The sequence below is a fragment of the Carassius carassius genome, chromosome 23 (genome assembly GCF_963082965.1).
Source record: "Carassius carassius chromosome 23, fCarCar2.1, whole genome shotgun sequence".
NCBI classification, from domain to species: domain Eukaryota; kingdom Metazoa; phylum Chordata; class Actinopteri; order Cypriniformes; family Cyprinidae; genus Carassius; species Carassius carassius.
Window position 1 is genome coordinate 21847900 of NC_081777.1, and position 24479 is coordinate 21872378.

The following is a 24479-nucleotide window of genomic DNA, read 5'->3' on the forward strand; positions in this document are numbered from 1 at the left end:
ACTCAACGCCTCATCAGCCCATCTCTGCGGCATATGGGACTGTGCCTACGCATTCATATCAATTAATGTGCCAGTCTGATGATGGACAAGGACAGCGGAAGGATTTGTTAACCTTGCTCCTCGGGACGCGCCAATTACGCTCCAGCAGAGCCCCTTAATGAAGTCGATGGGATATCAATCTGTTTACAAATGCCCGGTGACCAGCGAGAGCAAACTGCAATAAGCTTTTAAAACAGACGTTTTGCATTTCCCATTGTTATTTATTCATAGAGCAGGCCTATGGTGCACAGAATATCGCAGTGTGATTATAAAAGGCTAGACCGGGTGGAAACAGTTGACCTGCGTGGAAAGTCCTCATGTGACCCTGTCTCTGATAATCTTACATTACAGTCAGCTCCAGTTGCAGCCCAGACCTATTAAACAGAAACACACTGTTGAAAGATGCAGTAAAAATTCACATTACATGTTTTTTTAAGAAGACCATCAATCTGAGATTACCTTCCATATCTACAGGTACCTTAAAAGGTCTTAAGTTCCAGATATAGACTCAGCAGTGTCTGCCAGATCAAGGTCACTCTCGGTTGGGGCTGACTCTGACTTAACCGTCTCATTCTGCAGTCAAAGTGCGCTCCCGGTTCTCCATCTCTGGAGCTCTTCCACCGCTCACTGTGAAAGAATAATTATTTAGTCCTTTCGTAAGCAAACCATGTCCCCGTTCACGTATTAATCTTTCATATGTTTCCAAGATCTAGCCTTCTGTAATCCCATCTGTATAAGACACAACAAAGCAGAACAAAAGAGAGTTTGCCATGAATAATGTATTGTTTCTCTCATAAAAGGCTTTAGTTGCCTCTGTTATGTTTCACTCTTGCAGGGAGAATCTATTGATCCCTTGTTTTTTTTATTGGGCTCTACAGTGCTTCCGTTCCCTTTATAACAAATTATCACACTACACTGACTTTATCACAACACAAACACAGACACATGGCCAAAAAGAAAAACAGGCCATTTACAAGTGATTGCAAATTATGAATCTTACCAGCAAACCGCAGATGAGCATAATGATTTCTAATTACAATCAAATTAGGGTACTTAAGGGACATGGCCATAAAGAGACTTCATTCTTAAATCTCTTACCCAAAACACTTTGCTATAAAAAATAAATATGGTATGATCCTAAACGACAAATGTGGGCCTGTAAGGCAAATACGTCAGAGTGGCCGAATGAGGCAAACAGCGCTGTTAACAAGAAAGGGCTTTAAATCAGGAGCAGAGAGTACATTTCCTGTGAAATATTAATGTGGCAACCGTGTTTGTGTACAGGGGAACAAAGGCCAGAGTGTTGTACATCAATGGCTTGACAGCACTGCTGGCTCCACAGGCCAAGAACTGCTTATTCATACCGTGTCTGGGTTTGAGTGTGTCTGTGTGTGTGTGGAAGTAGGGTGTGTGAGGAAGGAGAGTCATTTATTATATATAGAGCTGGTGGAGCATGTTCTTGGTCTGCAATGTGATTGTTAGTTTACAAAGAGTGGTTTTCAGTAAACTCATAAAAAAAAAACCCGAAGGTCTGGAGAGCGGAAAGAGTTGGTCAAGTAATTGCTTTCAGGCTCTAAAATTCACTCACTTTTTATATACTAAGGAAAACACTAATTTTATACAGCTAATATACAAGGAACAATTCTCTTATTAAAGAATGATAAGAATCTGTACCCTATGGGCTGCAGTGCGGTGCATGAAAATTTCAGCATATGAGCACTCTGTATTTTTGCCAGCATATCCAACGTAAATATAGTCTCATACTCAAAATATAACTCAACTACAGAAAATATTCGAATATTACATAACAACCATAATTAAATCGATGGACAAACAGAAATAGAAAGTTATGTGACGAATTATCTCCACTCAAAAAAAAAAATCCTACGAAACAGACCATTCATAGAAAATCAGAATATTCAATATGACGGCTTCTGTAACTGAAGTCCTGTGGGTTTTTTGTTCTTGTTGTTGTTGTTCTAGAACATGCACAATAGGTGGACATAAAAGTATTATTTGAGTATTACGTATAATATTATTGTATGTATTAATATTTATTATTTTGTATTTTAATTTTAGTTTTAGTACTTTTATGTGCTTTTGTCATTTTATTGGTTGTTTTAGTTATTCTACATAGCTTTAATATATTTAAATTTCAAGATAAAATGTAGGCCAAGATTTATGTATTGAGATGAAAAGTGGGCGTTACATCCCAAAATGTAGTCAGGTAGTTCAAGAGTAAGAGCCAGGAAGTAAAAAGATATTTGCAATAGAATGTTACTATAGAATGTTATTCTATGTTATTTAGAATAACAATAAGGCTAAAAACATGCATTAAGGGGTTAGTTGAATGAAAATGAAAAATGAAAATAATGTCATTAATGACTCACAATCATGTCGTTCCAAACCCATAGGACCTCCGTTTATCTTCGGAAAACAATTTAAGATATTTTAGATTAAGTCCGAGAGTTTCCTGTTTGTACAGTATACTGTCCATGTCCAGAAAGGTAAGATAAACATCATCAAAGTAGTCCATGTGACATCAGAGGGTCAGTTAGAAGAACTGAGCCTCTGATGTCACATGGACTACTCTGATGATGTTTTTATTACCTTTCTGGACATGGACAGTATACGGGACAGTATAATATTTGGGTTTGGAATGACATGAGGGTGAGTCATTAATGACAATTTTCATTTTTGGGTGAACTAACCATTTAAGAAAGTACACGAGTCAAAGTTTTGATTTCATGTTTACGAGATGATGCTCGTGATAGCGCATATTCAGCATCACACCAGTGCAGCTGGCTTTGAGTGGCACAGAGCTCCTGTACCTCAGAGAGAGTGATATGGAGAACTCCTCCCTCCCTGTGTCACTAATCTAGCCTGCTCTGCATTGTCAAAGCCCTGTGTTTGAACAATGGAGCTGTCTTTTTGTCTGCTAATTTGGGAACAAACATTTGCCTGCGTGGCAAACAAGCTCTCCCAGGAATTGCTATTAATAGGATAATTAGGCAGACGGTAATGATCTGGATTACTGCTAATTATGATAAGATTTGTTTTGGCATTTGCCTGAGAGGCAGCGGAGAGTTCGAGTTGGCCCAGGAGTTTAGAGCTGAGCTGTGGAGTGCGGTGCACCTGAATCAACACAGAGACAGTCACAGCGTGTGTGACGGGAGATAACACCAAAAGCAGTCTCCATCTCCCTAGAGCCCTGGCTGTCATTTTGGCCAGGCTTCCATCAGCTACACGCAACCTTGGGCATTGGAGCGCCACATGGGCCAGGTTGTCGTTGTGTGACTGAGCTACGGGACCTTATTAGTGTCAGGCCAAGGATGCTAGAGCTGTACTAAGCCTTCAGCACAAGGTAAGCCAGCTATGTCAGGTCAAGGGTAACGTAAGCTAGGCCTCCAAGCTAATTACCTGATGAGACAAGGCTGATACCACAGCGTTTCAGAATTGGAAATAAACAGAGCTTTGCGCTAGATGCTAGGCTAACAGGGAACTAGCAGTCAAAAATATCCACAGACATGCACATCTAAGGCTATGTTCACACTGCAGTAGAAAACAGTTGGCAATCCTCGTCATACAGTTATGTTCACACAGTTCAGTTATTTATGGGGGTTGACAAGCACATTCTAGAACTGAACTCACACCTGTAGATTTTCAGGACTCACAACTGCATTTTTGGCAGCGAGAACAGAATCCAATTGGACAACAAGTTGTCTTCTGAAGGTATTATATCCAGTTTGATAGTACTTTAGTTATTGCCTTGCAGAAAGCAATATATACTATATAGCAAATTGTGGCTTTGTGATTGTTTATATCATTGCAAAAATTTAATTTGTTTTAAATCCTGCGTTTAAGCTAACTGAGACTTGTTATAGCACTTATATATCATTGCTCTTTTGTTGTTTTTGATTGCTTCCATTGCCCTCGTTTGTAAGTCGCTTTGGATAAAAGCATCTGCTAAATGACTAAATGTAAATGTAAATCGCACAGATCTACAGTATATATATAAAGTTGGATATGTTACCAACTGTCTGTTCTGACGTAGAACCCGGATGCGCTGTGGCTTGTTTCCAAAGAGAGGAATGCATGCGCACGAGTCATGGTACGGTCATGAACGCACATCAAATTCTGACATGAGAGAGAAGAAAGTGTTGAATAAAGTCATTATTTTTGCTCTCTTTGCACACAAAAAGTAGCTTTTTAGCTTCTAAAATTAAAGTTGATCTACTGGTGACACATGGACTACTTTAATGATGTCTACTACCTTTCTGGGCCTTGAACATGGTAGTTGCTTCACTGTCTATGGAAGTACAGAAAGCTCTTGGATTTCATCAAAAATATCTTAATTTGTGTTCTGAAGATGAGTGAAGGTCTAACAGGTTTGGAACGACATGATTGTGAGTAATTAATGACCGATGAATTTTCATTTTTGGGTGAACTATCCCTTTAATTGCTTGTATCATTGCAAACGACTATATTTCCAGGTTCTAATCTGTAAAATGCAACTATAAACATTCAGATCAGCTGCTTTAAAATAATGTGTATTGTGAAATGATTTATTTTAAGCTGCTGTGTGAACAGTACATTTCCAGACTCACAACTCTAAGTAAATACGGTTGTCAATCCCAAACACCGACAGTGTAAACGTAGCCTATGGTACTAAACTTTCAGATGAAAGCTATTTTAATCTATAGATGCAGTGGAAAAGGAGTACAGATGTTAAAATGCAATTTAACAATGTCTTAAAAGCACTATTACAAGTTCAATATATTTTACAGTGTCAGTTTTAACAATCTTGTTGTAATGGCTGTTCCAAATTCCCTTTCAGTCCATTAAGGAACAATATCAGCACAAAAGCAAGCAAAGTAATTTGCTATTAAATCGCCTCTTCACGATCATTGCCGAACAGCAGCCAGAAAAATGCCAGGAAGACAAATGACTATGCAGAGAATTAACTGCGGGAGCTTATGAGTTGAATTTCCCTACATCCACGTTGCAACTTGAATTTCTTGAAAAAAATGAGAGAAGAGAAAAAGGAGATGATGATGATGACGACGACGAAAAGGAGGTGGGGGGGAGAAAAAAAAAAGAAATCAGGCACAGTGGTGAAGGCGAGTCTTAATGCGATTGGAGTTAAATCCCAGACAGAGAGCCGCCTCCATTAAAGCATGCCACTCGCCCCAGCAGCTCCTGATAAGACAGCTGAGGCAGGGATTTACGGCTTTAGCTTATCGTCATCTTCACACCAGCCTCGCACTGGGCGCAGGGACCACAGCACCAAATCCTGCATGATTGGGAAGCAAATTAAAGTAAGCAGGCTCATGCGAAGGGAGAGGGAGGAGGCCTGACTGGAAAACAGGTGTGTGTGTGTTTGTGTGTGTGGGAGGTGAAAGAGAGATCGAGAATCACCCTGCATGTCACATCTTTTGTCTTCTACCCTCCTTCGACACCTTCACATTGCCTTTGACACATAACAGCATCTTTTCCTTCTGACGGCACGACGATGAGATTACAGAGAGAGCCGTGGACTGCCGTTTCTGAAATAAAATTGGTTTTATTCCACCCAACATGTGTTCAGCGAGATTAAGGCGTAATCTTACAACGTTTAATAAGAGCCTGTTTGTGGCCTGGCGGCTGACACAGAAAAGTGGAGCATGCCTGCTCTGCCTTTAATCCTGTTTATTGAATTATAAAGAACCTTAAAGGATAAAGAATATGACTCAAGGATTTAAATATTTCATGGTATTTCTAAGTCAAAGCACTAAGGAAAAAAAAATGAAGAGCAAAAAAAATAAATAAAAAGAAAGTAGAGAAATGGCCAGTGACAGAGAGAGAACGTTCTCTACAAGCTTTTTAAGCCATGCCCTGATTTTAAATCTATCTTAACGATGGATTACCAGCAAAGATGAAGGAAGCACACATAAGTAACATGGATATGAGTGGGCTGCTGGCCTTAAGACTGCAATTTAGGTGTCATTGCCAACCATGTCAGTGTAAAAGGGACTAATGCATGACTTCATGCTCATAACTGATGCTTTACGGTCAGGAGCGATGACACTTATGGAAGGCGGTCGTAATTATTCATCGAAAACAGTTTAAACCCCCCACACACACACACACACACACACACACAAGAAGGTTTGACAATTCCATAGAACATTAAATCTGATTACAGTCACAATATCATTAAAATGACAAAAAACTCAAAAAAAGAACACGACATTCCTCAACCACAGTTTCGCATCAAAATAAAGCCCTCATATGAACTACCCAGCGAGCAGTAGCTTTCAAGGGGTATTTGGAAGTTAAAGTCTCCGATCAGATTTAGACAGATTAGAATTAGGGGCTGGAAGTCTGGGCGGGATGGATATGTGGATTTGCTGTGTTCCACGAGACAGCCCTGTCAGTGATAAGTTATACTGAGCCAGCGGGTAAGAGGATTGCCCAAACTAATCCGAATCAAAAGACATACCATGTGAATTACATCCTGAAACAGGTTCGCTTACACAGATTAAGAAGCCCGAATGTAAATCCTCTCATACTCGACTTGCCGCTGCAGAGGATGTGCCTGAAAGAACAAACACAAATATCTGCTTTCGAAAAAGTGACATGGGGAAACAAAGTTAAGTAGAAAAGGACTAACTGAATTTAATGTTTAGCATCAGTCTAAAAACGATAAACTGTTAGTGCAAAATTTAGAGATCCAGTCTAATTACTTCTCTTCAAGCAACTCTTTCTCTCTCTCTCTCTCACACACACACACACACACGACGTGGTGGGGAAAACACACAAGGTGGGAACTAACACCCGGGCACCCCCTCCAACCAAGCTTTAGTTCAATGAAGCATTTATTTCTTTTCCTGTTTGACAAGGGTGTTTCTATCAAGGCATCTGGCAGTAAGTGCTGTAGTACAAGGCCTTCTGTTGAGACGTCAAAGAGAGTTACACTTCACTGTATCGAGGGAACAAAAAATAGCCTGCGTTTTTCTTCTCGCTCTCTCTCTCTCTCTCTCTCTCTCTCTCTCTCTCTCATGCTGTTTTCCTTTTTTTCCAGATGCACTGAATAAACAAGGCTGTATCCCTGGCCCAGAAATGCTTCAAAGACTGCAAAGTCTGTTGGGAATGCTTCAGAAATGTAGAGCAGTGTTGACTGCTTAGCTTTGCATTTCAACAAAGCTCCCAGTTCTGAGCCCCATGCAGATCTCTCGTCGAGCATACAGGCCCATGTAACCAGTGCTCTAAGAAGATGAGCTCGCTTTCTCTCTGGCACACACATATGCTGCAGTGCAATATATTAATGTATGCTTTCTTATGTGGCTATTCCCAGAATTGCTCACATAACATGATGCACTTTTTGCTTTTCTTGCCTCTTATTTTCTATCTGTGCTCCAGGACTCCTCCTTTATGCTTATTATTATTTATGACTTCACAGGTGTAGGTAAGAAGTTGTGTACACAGTGCTTTGAATGGTGATGAAATTGTAAAAAAGATTTTTTTTTCCAAACATAACCATCATGCTACATCTATGTGGATTTTGAATTAAATTTGTTTCACGTGGTCATGTGGTCACCCACTCACCTATTATTATTATTATAAATAATCAAATGTAAAAAAACACTTTTACAATTAATACAATTACAATTCAATTACAATACAATTAATGAAAGACAAAATGAAAGAAATTAAAACTACCAACAACTAAACCAATCTGAAAATAAAAATATAATAAATCTGTTTTTTATTGGTATAGGTTTAAAAAGTACAAAGTATAAATTAAAGCAGAGACTGAACTCATTCTAGATGTTGGTATTATATATTGATGTTACTTGTGACTCAACACTGATTTCCACTTTAAGTAATATGTAGCATGAATTTATAATGCACTTTGCATGGTTCATACACTGCAAGGAAAGGTCTAGGCACTGAATATATAAACATACATGTAAAAATGAATTCAAATCATGGGATAAAAAGGTACACAAGAACCCCATCAGATATCAAAGCAAATAAATGCAAGACAACAGAAAGAGCCAAAATCTACAGCCATAAGCACAACAAACATGCATTTGATTACAATCCCATCCCATGTACTGACAGACAATATACATAAACACAAATCCTTTGTTCAGATGCTTTTTTCAAAGCAGTCCATCATGTTTGAATGTCTTCTGAAACATCATGGTTCCACGCACACTGCTCTTTCTCCCAGCATGACTCTCTCTTTTCTGAACCCTCAGCAGCCCCTGGCTGCGTCCCAAGAGGAAGTATGGGATGTTAATGTGTTTTCCCCTACAAGGTACTGTAAGTACAAACGGGTTTTTTAAGAGGGAAAAGCAAGCCTGCGGCCACCCTGCGGCTCGGAGGGAAAATCTAAAGGCGCGTTTAACATGATCAGGAAATGCTGCATGGTTTAACAGCAGATGGATAGGTCCTGAAAGCAGGTGCTAGCATCATTTGTCAATAACGGTATAAGCCTATTTATCATAATTTAGCATGAGCTTGTTTGTTTGTAAACACACTTTCAAATCAATTGCTGTTCACAACCCGTTTTACTTTGCATTACACATCTAATATATTTTGAAACAGAACAACATATTCAGAGAGAAAAAATTGGGTAGGGACTTTGTATACTGAATTGACAAAATTCAATTCAATGGTAAAAAGTGGGCATTCCATACCAAAAGGAAACAGGACATGTTGAGTTTCCTAAAACAGAGCCTAAATAACGATTGAACTATTGGTTAACATTATGAAATAGCCTTTAAGAGACTAGTAATTTTGATTTAATATTTAATAGAATATTTATTTTTCATTGACATAATGTACATGGTATATTTATTCACAAAAACAATAGTAACGTGAAAGTAAAATAGCTATATACTGATTTCACATTGATTAAATTAGTACACAGTAATATAATTAATATTACTATAATATTTCATAATTACTATAATGCAATAACTATTAAATGTATTAACATTTTTATTAAAAATAAGAAAATAACAACAACAACAATAATAATAATTAATATTATTATACAAGATAATAAATCATGCATTGCCCTTGCACTTTATTTTTTTATTTTTTGACCAGTTAATCATTCTTAAGTACAAGTAAGAGAACACTACCACAAGTTGCTTTAGGTTGTGTCAAACCACAAAACCAACTTAAAATGCATGCAGAGCAGAGAAGATCAGCAGCATGTGGTGTTGTGGTTGGAGGCTTGCTAATGGTCCACAGGGGCGCCTGCAGCCATAATCCACAGGTGCTCATTAACAGCAAACCCAGATTGCAGAAATCCCAGATTAACACAGGCCTGGGTTACTGACACACTCTGCTGAATAACATCCTATAGAGCCTGCAGCTCTAATGCCAGCGTGACCTTACACTGAGCCAACTGATGTGTGTAAACACTGACAATCTGTAAGACAGCCCCAACACAACCACGTCATCCAAAATTACCGAACACATCGAGGATGTAGTAAAAAAGGATTTCTGTAAAAGCCTGTGTAATGCAGTTATGATTATTGACAACATTATTGAAAACACAACAAGTGCATCTGCAACTGTCGGATGCATTGACTGAGATCAGTGGAGATTATTTTTCCGTATGTTGGAGTGCTCCGTACCCTCAGCATTACGACTCGTAAAAGAAATAGACAGAATGAAAAAGAGAGCATTAGAGAGTGAGTCAGAGTCAAAAGCCATCTAGCAGACATGCACTCGTCATCAGCAGGGCTATGGAGCATGTAGAATGGGCTTCTCAATGCAGTATAACGGCTCATAGAGCTGAAAATGGTGTTTCCGCTCCATTCAGTCCCAGGGCCAGATTCCAAGCTGCTCCACAGTGATGGAACTGAAGCCATTAGCAATCGATTAGAGAACCAGCAGGCAGGCAGTGGCATCCTGGGAAGCCTGGGTGTCTGAAAAAGGGACGGACTGAAGTTAAAGTCTTTATGTAAAAATAATGCCGAGCACTTTAAGCAAAGAGTGGTGTTCCTGTAAAGCAGATGATGATACACAGTAAGCTGACACAACAAAATTTCAAATCACTTTCCTGTTTTCACTCATTCCCTAAACAGGAAGCTTAGAACTACTTTAAACATACATATTCATTATAAAAAAAGGTTTTATGATATAATAACAATTTATATAAGGCTTTGATACATCGCTGTGATGAATCATTGTGTTACTTGTTATTGTGGGATAGTCTCTGTTAAGATAGTTTTTTTTTTAACAGCTAAAACTGAAACTAGAACTAAATACATAAAAACGTTTTTATAAGGATTTAATACATTTTTTTTTAATTATTATTATTCTGCTACTTGGCAAAGCAACATTTGACATTTTAATTCAGTTTAATGAACTAAAATAACTAAAATACTGAAATAAAAAAAATATATATAAAACCTAAACTAAACAAAAACATCTAAATTACAAACTTAAAATTAAACTATAAAATATACAAATAAAAATTATTCAAAATGACAACCATAACTATATATCTTAGCAATAATACAATAACACTGTTTAACGGAAGAGATAGAAGTTCAAACACATTTATTACACATTTAAGCTAATTTAAGCTAAGTTAATTTTAGCATATAGATTAGCTTCAAACCTAACAAACATGAACTACAACCCAAAAAAGTAAATATCAGATTAAGTACCTGCTCTTGTGTGGCCTGAAGATGAAAACACGAGGCATCTACATGCCAAACATAATCTTAAACCCCTTGTGAGCCCTCTGTGAACTGAATGCTAACTAACCTTTGACCTTTCGAAAAACTGATTTTGAATTCAAATCAAGTGACATGCTGTCAATTCATCAAACCCAGCAGCAAGATAGAAAGGTTATGAAATGATAGAAAGGTTATGAAATGGGGGCAAAAAAAAGTTTCCAGAGAGTTTCAATGATTAATTTTCCATACATACCTCTCTATTAGAACCAAAACAAACCAAAGACATACATCTCCATTTGTGCAGTTACACCAAGTCAATGAAATACATTATTTAGGGTGCCTCAGTAAGCACAGCCTCATCTCTCGCTCTAGCACACACATAAACACTGGCAGCAGGTAGTAGTACAGCAAGCCCCCACTGCCGGTGTTGATCTTTATCTGTGCAGGCCTCATAACTGACATTTTCAATTACACAGCAAACAACTAATCGATATTCATGGATTTCCAGGTCAGCGAAGAGGCAAACAGAGCGGTTGGGCATGCGTGTGCGAGTGTAGCAGGGGAGACAGCACAGGCTGGCAGGGGAGAGAAATAGGGCAGACATGTCAAGGTCGGGATTCTGTTAATGAGGGACTGCTGTCTGCATAATTGAATGGGCTGCGCAGTATCGACTGCTCAAGCAGAAGAGTTTAAAGCAGTCCGGGGCGATCGTTAAGGAAATTCCTCCCAGCACTTTATGTTCCGTGGCAGTAATTTATGCACGGGCATCCGGGCGGGCACCCCACGGTTCACAGCACTGAATGCAAACGGCAATGAGTGGATTACCCTTTCCTAACGGCAGCCATGCGTGGCAGGCGTTTCTGCAATCGAGGCTGCTGTTCTCACAGGGCCGCACTCGTTTATGTGTGCAATTTAAAAACACAGTCATGTCACATGCACGCTCACATTCTCTGCATGATTTAAAGTAGCCACTCAATATTCAAACGCACACACTCGCGCTCACTCAACTGCATGAAACGGAGGAGGGTGGAGTGCAGTGAAAATTTCAATATGTATTGTGTGTATCCATCAGCAAATAATGTTCCTTGGGGGCAAGTTAACTCCCAGTTGACCCTAGCTGCAATGGACTGACAGTTGGGAATTACGCAAAAGGCACTTTGATGACTGTGTTTCTGGTGCAGACAGAAGGTAAGCAGAAGGGCAATGCCCATGTATGTCTATGTATGCTAAAACACTCTGTCAAATGGTCCCGTGAGACTACAGAACCAATGGAGAGCCTGAAGATGGGGCCTTACAATGTTACATATAATATATGTAGATACATGTACATACATTATTCTGTATACTTACATTCATAGACTTAAATTAGCCAAGTTATTTTAACTAAATTGACAAACCACAGCCTTTATAAGCCCTTAAAGGCTGTGGTTTGTCAATTTAGTTAAAATAACTTGGCTAATTTATGTCAACTAAATTGACAAACCACAGCATTTATAACAAAGAGAGTAAAATTTTGTTTACAATACCATACGTTAGTTAAAGCATTGTGTAACAGGAACTAATATATATTTTTCCAGGTTTCTATTAATACATGATAGGGCTGATGAACAGATAAAAAAATATAAAATAAATAACAGTTACAATTTTTACAAATGCATTTAGCAATCACAATATAATCACGTCAGTTATTGAAAATGTAAATACATTTTTACATTTTCTGAAGACTACATTTAATGGCATAAATTATTAGCGTTTTTTAAATTAACAAGCATTAGGTGATGGCGAAGGTAATCTAAATGTAAAAACAGCAAAATTAACATGCACAATTATGTATCTAATTGCAAACATTAGGGATTAAAAAAACAGCAGATAACCCAATGGCCAAAATAGTATGCGTCCCTAATAAATATACTGTTGGTCATTGTTTACTTACCTGAATGTATATGGAATTACATTTAGTTCAATAATAATGAACGGAACTTTATAAAACTGAACGTAACTTTTTCAGAAACTATCAAACATATGCCATTACAAAAGAAGAAAAACACAATGAAAATTTAAAAAAATGAACTCAGTCGCACAGATGTCACAGGTTCTTCAAATATACTTCATTTTTGTTAATGTTTTTCAAAGATTCCTTTTCGCCGATCGTGGATTCTGAATGCATTGCCACAGACTTCGCTTTTGCTTCGCAGTTTTTCGTTTGGAGTTTTGACACAAACTTCTCGTGGGGGCGGGGTTAACAGTGATCTACTCTGATTGGATGGTGAGCTTTTGATGGACAGGTGCTCTCTGACCGGGAAGTACAGACGTCACTCAGTGGCGCGCATATTGAAAGCTCTCATGGTGATTAAATCTGGTCTCTACCGCAAAAAATATTTTTCACAGACAGTGAAATAAATTTATTTTAAGCTCATACACAGGTTCTACCCTGTAAAGAAGTGTATACAAAGATTTAAATCTGACATTGACCTTACACGCTCTTTTTGTTCGAGTTCTGAAGAAACTGTACACTATTTTGGTCATGTCACTACACTCAGAAACTTTGGGATGACATTGGTGTGTTTGTCAAGTGTACGATTTTGCCAGGCTTCTCAGTACATATGAAAAACATTATATTTGGTTATTATGACTCTGACCCCACAAACGAAAATATCAGTTTTGTTATTAATTGAAATTTTTTCCTAAACAAATTTCACATTCACAAATGCAAATTCTCCAACTGTAAACCTGTCTTCAGTTTTTTTTAAAAGAAATGGAAAACTATTTGAAAGTAATCTCAGTGTCTAATAAGAAAGGACTGTTAGAATTTGCTTCACCCTCTTTTCTTTAGTTCTATTTTATTCTTAGTTTTTTTTTGTGTGGTTGACATTATGTGATGTATGTTTATACTTTTGTTTGTTTTTGTTCTCTGCATTAATCAAAAAAGAAATTCACTTTCTCTGTGATTTGTATGCAATACGTCGTGCCTTGTATTACTAAATATGTAAATAATATTTGACCTTCGATCATCTCAGTCTGTAAAGATGAGCTCTCAGGAGACACGGAGCGGCATCATCTTCCTCCTCCGTTTGTCCTTCAAGGCAGCTTGAAGTAAGCTTGTGTTACTGAAGTAACAAATAACATCGTCATCGATACAAGTCTTTCATGTTACAGTGTGCAACAGTTGTTGCATGTAATTATTGTAATTCAGTAACACATGCTTACTTCAAGCTGCCTTGAAAGACAAGAGCTCATCTTTACAGAATGAGACGATCGAATGTCAAATATTATTTACATATTTAGCAATACAAATCACAATCACTGCTAGAGCTTTCCAATATGCGTGCCACTCTCTGGCGCCACTGAGTGGCGTCTGTACTTCCCGGTCAGAGAGCACCTGTCCATCAAAACTCACTATCCAATCAGAGTAGATCACTGTTAACTCCGCCTCCACGAGAAGTTTGTCAAAACTCCAAACGAAAAACTGCGAAGCAAAAGCGAAATCTGTGGCAATGAATTCAGAATCCACGATCAGCAAAAACAAATCTTTGAAAAACATTAACAAATATGAAGCATATTAAAAGAGCATGTTACATTTGTGCAACTGTGTTAATTTTTTTCATTTTCATTGTGTTTTTCTTCTTTTGTAATGGCATATTTTTTCTGAAAAAGTTGTTCAGTTTTATAGTTTCGTTCATTTTTATTGAAGCAAATGTAATTCCATAAATGTTTATATTGAAACTAACATTAACCAAAAGTAATACTGTAAAAAAATAAATAAAAAAAATTAGCTATTGAACTAATGTCCAATTCTAAAATGTTACTTATTAGTATTATGATTATATATACTATATACCTTATGAGCTTTTATTTACTGAATTTTAAAATAAGTAAATAAATAGCCTAACTAAATATTTCCAATAATTTCAACTTCACATTTTACAATGTGCGTATTTCCTGTTCTTTAAATTCTTACAATTACCTGTTTTCTAATTTTACTATAAGACACCAACAGGCTTCTACAGTTATTTTTACTAACCTGTTAATTGAAAGCACTGAAAACACTGGTAAACCAGACAGACAAAAACAGGTGAGTACAATTAGAAGTCCCTGGCTGTACAATTATAGTAACTAAAACAGAGTATCCTCTGAATCTTTATTGGATAACTCCTCCTAACCAGATAAATTAAGATACTAAGCAGCTATCAGTTTGCACTTGATTAATACCAACTACTTGACCAACCAAAAAAGCATCAGATGTTATATTTTGAGCTAATCCTCGTTAGGCTACAGCACAATCCCTGCCTTAGCAAGCAAAGGATTTACCTATTTATAATATTGGTTCACCACTCCCCAGCTTTACCCAGACTGTGCTCTGACTGACATGTTGAACTTCCCCTTGAGCCAACCCCCAACCCCCCCCTCCCCCCCCCCACCCCTACAGGGCATGAGCGCTTTTTGGAAGGGAAGGGGGAGGCCTACCCGCTAATCCTACTATGTAATTACTGCTCCCCACTGAGGCTCAACCAATTCTCTGAGAATCAGATTAGATGACCTGAATCATTCTCGTTCCTTCTTACCTCATCAAACATTTCCTTATCTAACAGAGGAAGAGCTAAACATTGCCCAGACACCGCAGCACTCACGCTGCCCTCCCCCCCCAACCGCACGGGCTGTTTATTTATCACCACTCCCCTGTGATCCACAAACAAGCTGGCAGGGGAGAGCCAAGGCATGCTGGGAGGACAGTCCCGGGGATCAGTGGCCGGGCCATTGAGTCTGAGCTGTGCTGGAAGATAACAGTCTGCACCGTTTCCACAACCACCTCGAAATCACGTGGCAAAACTCCCGTTTGTGTTACCGTAGAACAATCCCTTGTGTGGCTGACTGATTATTAATGTGTCAATTATATATTAAAGCAGCAAAACGATGCCTTTACAAAATGAGGAAGGCCCTGTGCCCATGGAGACGAATGGGAGGGAGCGCTTAGGGCTCTTATGTGAATACAGAGATGGGGCAGAGTAAAGAGGGAGAACAAATGAGGTCTGTGATCCCGAACCCCCCACGCCCCCTCCCTCTTCCCCAATCAGCCCGAGCCAGGGCTCTCAGCCTGACAGCCAAACCTTTGTTGCAGTCTGAATGGAGGTTAAATATCCCTTGAAATCAGAGCTCTTTGGCTTTCTGGATGCATAGTCAGAGTCCCTGAACCTTTCACATGCAAATGTGAGTGCTTTTTATTTCCTTTGTAGCCCTAGTTGGGCAGTGGTGTCATGCTGAAGGGCGATGAATAAAGCTGGTGAATTTGAGGCTTTTCTCGGCTTATTTTTCGGCCCCCTCTCTCTTTTCTCCCTCTTTTTATCGCCATCTCTTGCAGCCAGGCCGCAACCCTCCCCTCTACTGCAGGGGTTTAAATAAGCACAGATGGTCTCTCCTGAACTGCTATTCATCATTTTGTCAAAAGCTCTGTCAGAGTAATGCTCCCTCAACAACGGCCCTGAAGGATTTTGTTTGTTTCCATTGACGAGCCCTGTTAATTTCAAAGCCGTCTCATTAGGGCTTAAACCACCAATTAATTTCTTTTGTTCTTGTCAAATGGCTAATTCTAAACATGAACCGAACCGACAAAAAAAGGGTTGCTCCGAGCCAGACAACGCCGCCGCCGCTGTTGCCGGCAATGAGGCGTGAAGCAGGTAGAGAGAGGGAGCAAATCGAAAACGTGAGAGCGGGAGGGGGTGGAAGGGTGGGGGGAATAAATAGCAGCAAAACCCTTGTTAATTTATAGCTAACCCAATGCTAGGCAACTCATTAGCCGCTTGCAGATTTCTCTCAGGCAAAGGATCAAGTGGTCCTTTGGGGAAAGGATGCAATCACCTGTTGGTGGTGGCAGCTAGTGATAATGAATATTTAAAAGAGAGAATGACAAAAAAAAAAAGAGACGTGTGCAAATCAAAAAACAAACTGGAACACAGAAAGAGGAGAAAAACACAGTAGCCAGTGTAGCTTTTTTTCCATTTGAAGTGCGCTCACGAAAAAAGGAAATGGAAAAAACATTTTGTGCCTCCACTCCATTATGGCAGTGCAAGCTGTCATTACGCCCAGGATTGTATGGGTGCCTCATAATATCCAAAGATTGGTAGTTTGTTAGACAGGACTATACAATTTGCTGCAGCCTTGAAGGATCCTTGAGCCTCTCTTGACGACTTACCGCGGGGAATTGTCGAAGCATTGGCTTTTGTCTGCTGGAGACACAGGGGCAATTATCCAGCCTCCTGTAACGTTTCCCCAGCTTTAATCTCCCGACAGAGCAGAAAAGCAGAATGTCTAAGGTTTCCGAGTGCCTCTGGGTTCTATTAGCACACAACCACGTTCTTTCCCTCCCTCTCGCTTTCTTTTTTTCTTTGCTGCTTTTTGTTCAGGGGAAGGCGAGTGAAGAGAAGGCCAGAGTCTGACAGGCAGCCTACCCCTGGGCTTTGAGAAGAAAACATGATTATGTCATAATATATTTTCGAAAAGAGATCCGTTTAAAAGATTGCTCCTCTGCCTTTTCAATCTAGCATGGCTCTGCTTTTGTCTGGTTCAGCAGGAGAGGCAGGGGATGACAGATGTGCCAATGAATCAAACAGGGCACCTGGAGAGGTTTTACCACAGCCACAAATACATCACCGCAGTGGTATATGCATTTTTCAACCCAGCGTGAACTGCAGTCCCGCCGAGGTCAGTTAAAGTGACCCTAATGCCTCGTTTTCACTGAGCGGTACGGTTCGGTACAGTACAGTGCACAATTATTCCTACTGTAAATTGGTACCAAAACCGAAAACTGTACCGAACCACTTTTTTGGTAACGGCAAAACATTGATTGGTTGACTAGAATCATTAATTTTTACGTGATACAGACTTGTGAAACGTCATTGCCCAAAACCAGCGTAATTTTCTAAATATTACTGTTATTGTGTTGTAGATACAACAGATACTGTGTATCTGTTGTATCTACATTTTATATTTGATCTAGATTTTTAGGCTTTAATGTTAATTTTATCTGTATGCACTGGGGTCTGAGAGTAACGCAATTTCCATTCTCTGTATGTATGTACTGTACATGTGGAAATTGACAATAAAGCAGACTTGACTTGTGAAATGTAGTTTTAAGAGTTTTTCAGGCAAGAATGTAATTGTTTAAAATGCAAATCTGCGGTTTATTTATAAAAATAGCGCCTATTTGAAAATTTGTTATGCCGATTTCAGAGCTTCGGGTGATCATCGGGCGCTCAGTGCTCATGTATCCGCTGAGAGCAGCCTTAGCTTGGCTAGTTCTTCTGACATTTGTCGCAGGCTTTGATGTCTCTCTAGTGATAAAACATGAGATACAATAAATTCTGGTTTGGCTATATTTAACAGGCTTTTGTGGTCTCATGAATCTTTTATTTGTTCCTGATCATTTTGTCTTGGCTGAGCACAAAGCTGTTTAACTTATATATTTAATTTGAACTTTATCGTAGTACTGTGCTGACTTTGCAGCATACGTTTGACTGAACTGTTTGCTTTTGTCTTTATTTCCTCTTAAATAAGCCTCTTATACTTTGTGCTTATACTTTTACAATTACTATTATTGTTCTTTAAAACTGACATTTAACAAAAAGAGGCAGAGTTGTGCTTATTGTCACGGTTCATCGTTGATCGCTACTTTTTGGCATACACCACGCCAACCAAGTAAGGGTACTGTTGGCAGTGGAAAAAGCAAGACTGATCCGGGTAATCCATACCAAATCGTACTGGACTGAACTGTACTGTACTGTACCGCTTAGTGGAAACAAGCCATAAATGGAAAGGGAAATCCACAGTGGCAAGAATTATTCACTTATACAAAAAAACAAACAAACAAAAAAAACATTAAACGTGACATTCCATTAGTGCTTTACAAAGTGTCAGTCTCATATTCACTCGCATTTGACGGGCAAATTTTGGCTACACTAGCTATGCTACACTATGAATAATATATTGGTATTGCTCTATTTAACAATATATCAGAAGGCTCCTAGTGTTGAGGCATTTAGCCTTGCCATACTATCCTCACAGACTGACTGAAAAGATCCACTAAAGATAAGTATCCTCACAATTATGAATACATTTAAAAAATAAAATTAAAAAATAAATAGGAATAACATTACCACCTTATTTAATTTTTGCCCACATCTTAATAAACACCAATTCGCCTGTTGGCCTTAACTGCAACAAGAATCCTTAATATTGCCACTTAGCTCATTTGATAGTGAGAACATTTGTCTCCATAAAATAAATGTCCATTTATTTGAGCAAACAGAGGGGTCACTGTAGACATCAACTCTACTGAATAGAATACAAAACAGTTATATATTCTTGTAAATATCAAGGTAGAGCAATTTCACTATATCCCCTTATGTTTTGTTTTAAAAACCCATGTGGGCTTGCATGCGATAAAGTATTAGACCGTGTACTAGTACAAGCCATCAAAACCATGTCTAAGCCATTTAAAAGATGCATCATGGTTGATGGGATTGAGTCAAAATTAGGTTGTGCAAGTGAGCCGACATTGCTAATGCTAAAGAACCCACTGCCTATTAAAGCGAGTGTCCATACAGGGTTCATCCACTAAGCTGTGAAACATTAAAATAGCCCAAAGACATTAATCATAAACACCAACTTGGATTTGAGCATTTAAGTCTATTGAGTCATTTTACTGACCCATAAGCAGAGAGTATGTGTCCATTACCAGCGGCTGTAATTGCAATCCTGGCAGGAGGACACAAAACAAAAAGCAGTTGTATTAAGGTGTTGACATCGCAGTTTAATTGCCAAGCCACTGAAAAGGGAATATCTAAATGCACTATGGCTCAATTTGAAGAATAAATGCATTAGTTACTGGGAAATAGCCTCAGGGCACAGATACCATTAGCAAAGAAAAGCTGGCTTTTAAATAATAGTGGAGCATTCAAAACAAATATTCTAGTATTTTGACCTAAAATAATTTCCAGCCACTCTAAAAGAGACTTTTGCAATTTTGTATTATCTCTCTCTCACACACACACACACACACACACACAAAAAACACGTAGATATACCAGCTCAAATAAAGCCCTATAATTCCCTATATGATGCATCTTTGGTAGAACCATTTACTAATGCTGATTAAAATTAAATTAAAGACATACGTACATGGTGCATGATGTAAAGGGACACTTAAACAAAACGCAAAAAGGTGCTCACATACAAAAACCAAAACCAGCTTCTGCTTGTTAGGCAAAATCCTATATCAATAAATGTACAAGAACCTTTGCATTTAATCTAGCATTCCTTTCACCTATATATATATATATATATATATATATATATATATATATATATATATATATATATATATATATATATAGGTAAAGGACAATTTGACTTCTTAAAGATAGCTATACACAACACTTACATTCAAGGACAAATGCATTTAGTCAAAAATGTGTGTATATAGATATAATATACACACACACATTTTTGACTAAATGCATTTGTCCTTGAATGTAAGTGTTGTGTGTCTGGATGGTTCATTGACTATAGCTATCTTTAAGAAGTCAAATTGTGCTGTTTTGCCACTGTACATTTGCATAGCATCAGCATGAATCTCATAATTCATACAGAATAATCAAATCTGACCAGAACATCTTATGTAACAATGACCAGATGCAGAGGGAAGTTACTATTTGCCTGTTATAGAACATTTGCCTGCTAAAAAAAATGAACACCGAATGGTAGCCAAAATTTGCCTCTCAAATCCAAGTGGTTTTAGGACTACCATCCTGATCTCTAAAACTTCTTGACAATAATAATATCACCTGATGTTAAACCACAACGAATGCAAAATTGGGGTTTGTGGTGGTGGTGGAGGGGTTATAAGCACATCTATAATTACTTGAAATTAGCCAGTGTGCAGCTTGGACTGACCTCTCTTAGAATCTCATTAGAGATAATTATGACCTGAACTGAACACTTTCTGTTCCCCTAAGTATTTCCATATTGCTGGTAGTTCAGAGTCCATGAACTTTGTGCTAAAAATGTTATGAGCTTAAACAAACAATCTGGAATCTGTTTTACAATTTTGAAAGAATTCTAATGTTTAAACTATTTACTATCAGTGCCATATAATATTTATTTATAATAATAATTTACCACCTTTAGATAAAAATAAAAATTCACTAAAAGAACAAATAAGGCAGAACATTACAAAAAAAGAAGAAAAAAAACATTGAAGAACATTAAGGTATATTAATATTAAGCAATGCAGCCTATGATTGATGGAATTGCAAAGATAGCAGAGCATCAAATGACATTTCATAAGTACACTCATCTAGATAAATACAAGCAATTATTTCACAAATCAAATCAGTCTACTCATACATCAGAAAGCTAGGTTTAAAAAGAAAAATTTAAACCAAGCATTTGTTTCACAAAATAATGTTTCACGCTTCAATAATTAAGCATGTTCTTTTTTTAACCCCCAGCTGGGCCTAAAACCTCAACATTTGTGTGAGAATGTAATTACCGTGTAGGCTTAATATGCACCATAAAAGTCTTAATCTCGACATCAAAGTGAGTGAGCCCCAGTACCTTTGTACATACTTATCACACAAATCTAATCACAGACAACATCTAATTACTGCCTGGAATTTAATGCTTACTTGGAAGGAATACAAAGCCCAAGTCTGACAGCCCGGCCTCAAAATACCTCATATTTTACAGCCACACTGTGTGACTCTGATCAAGGCATATTAGCCCAATGTCAAGAGGACAGAAAGGACCGTCATATGACTACAGTCACAGGCCAGCAGTTAAAGAGATAAACATTCAGGAATGCAGGCTATTCATGAGAACATCAAGGTGTCTCCGGAATGCCTTTTCTAGACCACACGATCCACGAAAAGTAATGAGGAAAAGGCGGCCGATAACTTTACTGCAGATTCTCGACTATGACATTTAGCTCATCCTTCCAGCTTTCCAAAAGAGGAAGCAGCAGTGCCGTGTTTTCGGACATCAACATTCTGAACACAGGAGGAATAATCCAATTGAATCCACACTAATCCAAATGAACACAGCGTGCGTAGCTGTGGTTATCCCGGGCAGGGAGAAAGGGGAAGGAAGATGCCTGCACTGCAGCTTATCAACTGTCAGTGGTTTGCTGCTGTAACAGGCAGTGTTATCAAGGTCAGCCCTGCTCGGGGATTGGAGGGTCCTACTGTGTAGAGTAAACACAGAAACCTGTCCTCATGCTTATCTGTACCGGGAAAGAGAGAGAGGGATGAAGAGTAGGGGAAGGAGCGAGGAGGTGGCAGAGGGGAGAGAAAAGGATGAGGGGAGCTTGAAAAGCAGAGAAAAGGGATCGGTCTCCATGGCAACCACATTCGTCGTCGTCCCCCCACCACCCTTTTTCCCACTCTCTGCAGAGAACTCTGGTGGTCTTTGTGTAACGCGATTCCACTAGAATGCACTGCGTGGATTAGTGCAGAGCAGTGCCCGCAGGGCTCAGACAGGGCCACAGTAAAGACATTATTACCCAGATCAAAAGCTGTAATCACACAGCACAGAGGGGGCTTTCGCATCCACGCCAGATAAAGCCAAAGCCTGGCAATGCTCAGGTGATTAGGCCATTATTACAGTCTTTCAGCCCCGTGCCAGAACGTTGCCAGTCGAAACATCGCCCATCTCCACTGGCTACAAGAGAAGGTAACTTCACGCCAGCAGAAGTACATGGCATATGTAAATGCTGAAACCGTGAGCTCAGAAACAAGGTATGAGGAGCAGTCTTCAAAACCACAAAAAGGAAATATCCAGTTTGGCATTATCAATCATATTACTAGTGAAGCTGGAAAAGAAGCTGCCTACTTTATTCAAGATGTGATTAATTCCAGAATAAGAGGTTTGTCAATTAGAAACCAAAACTTTGTCCCAAATCGTAGTGAGGTGGCTTGCTGACTACATCGGCAACATTTTAACTTGAGTGGAACCTGAAGTGTCTGTTTGGAAACACTCTACCGTTTAAAAGTTTGGGGTCAGCAAGAAAGTTTTTTTTTTTCCTCTTTTTTTTTTTTTTTTAAGTTATGAATATTTCTGGACCACACCTTGAAATTCTGCCTACAGAAGCAGCTCACTTGTTTTTGAAACAGAACTTGATTTAAACAGGGCAAAAGTACTGAAAACGGATGTTCTCTCTCATGCATCAATCAGATGAAAGCCGCCGCTAAAAAGATCAAGCCTCTCTTGAAACCAAGATCACAAATCTCTGAAGCCTTATCTTATTTCATTGTCAATAAGAAATACAAAATGTAAATGAAAAGCCGTCTCCAGCTCCAGCAAACCTGTTGAAAACATGAAAAGGGACAGAAACAACTGACAGCCCATCCACTCGTCCAGTGTCACGCACTCAGAAGGAGCAAAAGCTTTCATCCCTGTACGGTCCCTCAACCTCTTGATTGAGAGGAAGAAAGTTCCAGAAGAGCACGGGGGTTGCTATATAGATGTACTCAGGAAATGAACACTTGTGCCTATGGTGGGGGGGGGGCATTACAGAGGGAACAGAACAGAGGAAAGTGGAGAGAGAGCATTTCAGAGCCAAACCCATTCCTCTCTGCATTTATAGTCTTACAAAAACATCACTAAAGAGGCGAGGGGATGAAGTTCTCAAAGAGAGCCCCTTGCTATACAGAGAAACAGACAGAAGACAAGGGCTGGAGAGGGCATTCATCTCAGCTGACCGCCTAATAAGAGTGCTCCACTACCAACAGAACATTCAGAGAGAGGCCGAAGAGCAGGGTTGCGTCATGCTGCCCTTCAAGTGCCTTGAAGTTCAGCTCTCCATTGATTGACCATTACAACCCACCGAAAAAGTCAATGTCAGAGACTAGTATACAACACTGAAACATTCTTATATTTCATTTTTTTACAAAAACAGTTTATTGAATTATCAACAACTGTACATATCTTCAGTGACAACACAGTTTGCTACATACTTTGGTGTGTGTTTTTGAGACGTGTCCATTTCTTGCAGCTCTTCTCATTATTTTTGGAAAGTGAAATACTAACAGTGTGATGCTATAAACAAGCTGGACAGTAAGTAAATGCCTGTGCGTTAATCTAGAGTGTTACAGTCTGGCAGGCATTTTACTCTGTGCTTCCTGTATATGGATCACTATGCACACAAAAAACAGTGTATGTCACTTGGGACTCAGGAAGGGGGGGGGTGACCAATTGATCAAAATTCCAATTCTTCCACTACAAGATGAGAGAGATGTCATGTCCTGGTCATACAACATCACAATGAAGTCACAGGTTCAAGAGTAGTCCTCCACTAATCTGTAAATATCAAAATCCAGGTCAATGTGCCCAATTGAGGTCTCTGTTTTTGCAGGAAGGCGGAGCGGCCAGTCAGCAAGTTTGTTTGGAAATGACCCCCCCCCCCCCCCCCCCCCCCCCCCAAAAAAAATCCACAGGACATTTTACAAAAACGCCTCTGTAATGCGATTTAGCTCAAAATTGTTTTTCAGGAGGGAAGGAAAAAAAGTAAATTAGATTTCCATAAAAGGTCAGCTTGGAAAATGAACTTCTCAAAGGGGGGGAAAAGACAGAATAGAATATCCTCATAGAAAAAACGTCTTAATCTAATTTTCAAACCTCGAAGGGGAAACAAAGCATCAAGGAGAGAATGAAAGTGAGAGAGAGAGAGGACCATCACAAGTGTAACAGGACACCAAAATA

At 38.9% G+C, this 24479-nt stretch overlaps 1 long non-coding RNA gene across 1 annotated transcript; it reads left to right on the plus strand.

The window, feature by feature from the left end:
- The first annotated feature begins 2957 nt into the window (after positions 1–2957).
- LOC132101518 (uncharacterized) lies at positions 2958–7546 on the plus strand. The gene is made up of 3 exons (XR_009423182.1): positions 2958–3403; positions 4877–5407; positions 7103–7546. It is a non-coding gene; the product is annotated as an uncharacterized LOC132101518 (long non-coding RNA).
- Positions 7547–24479: the final 16933 nt, after the last annotated feature.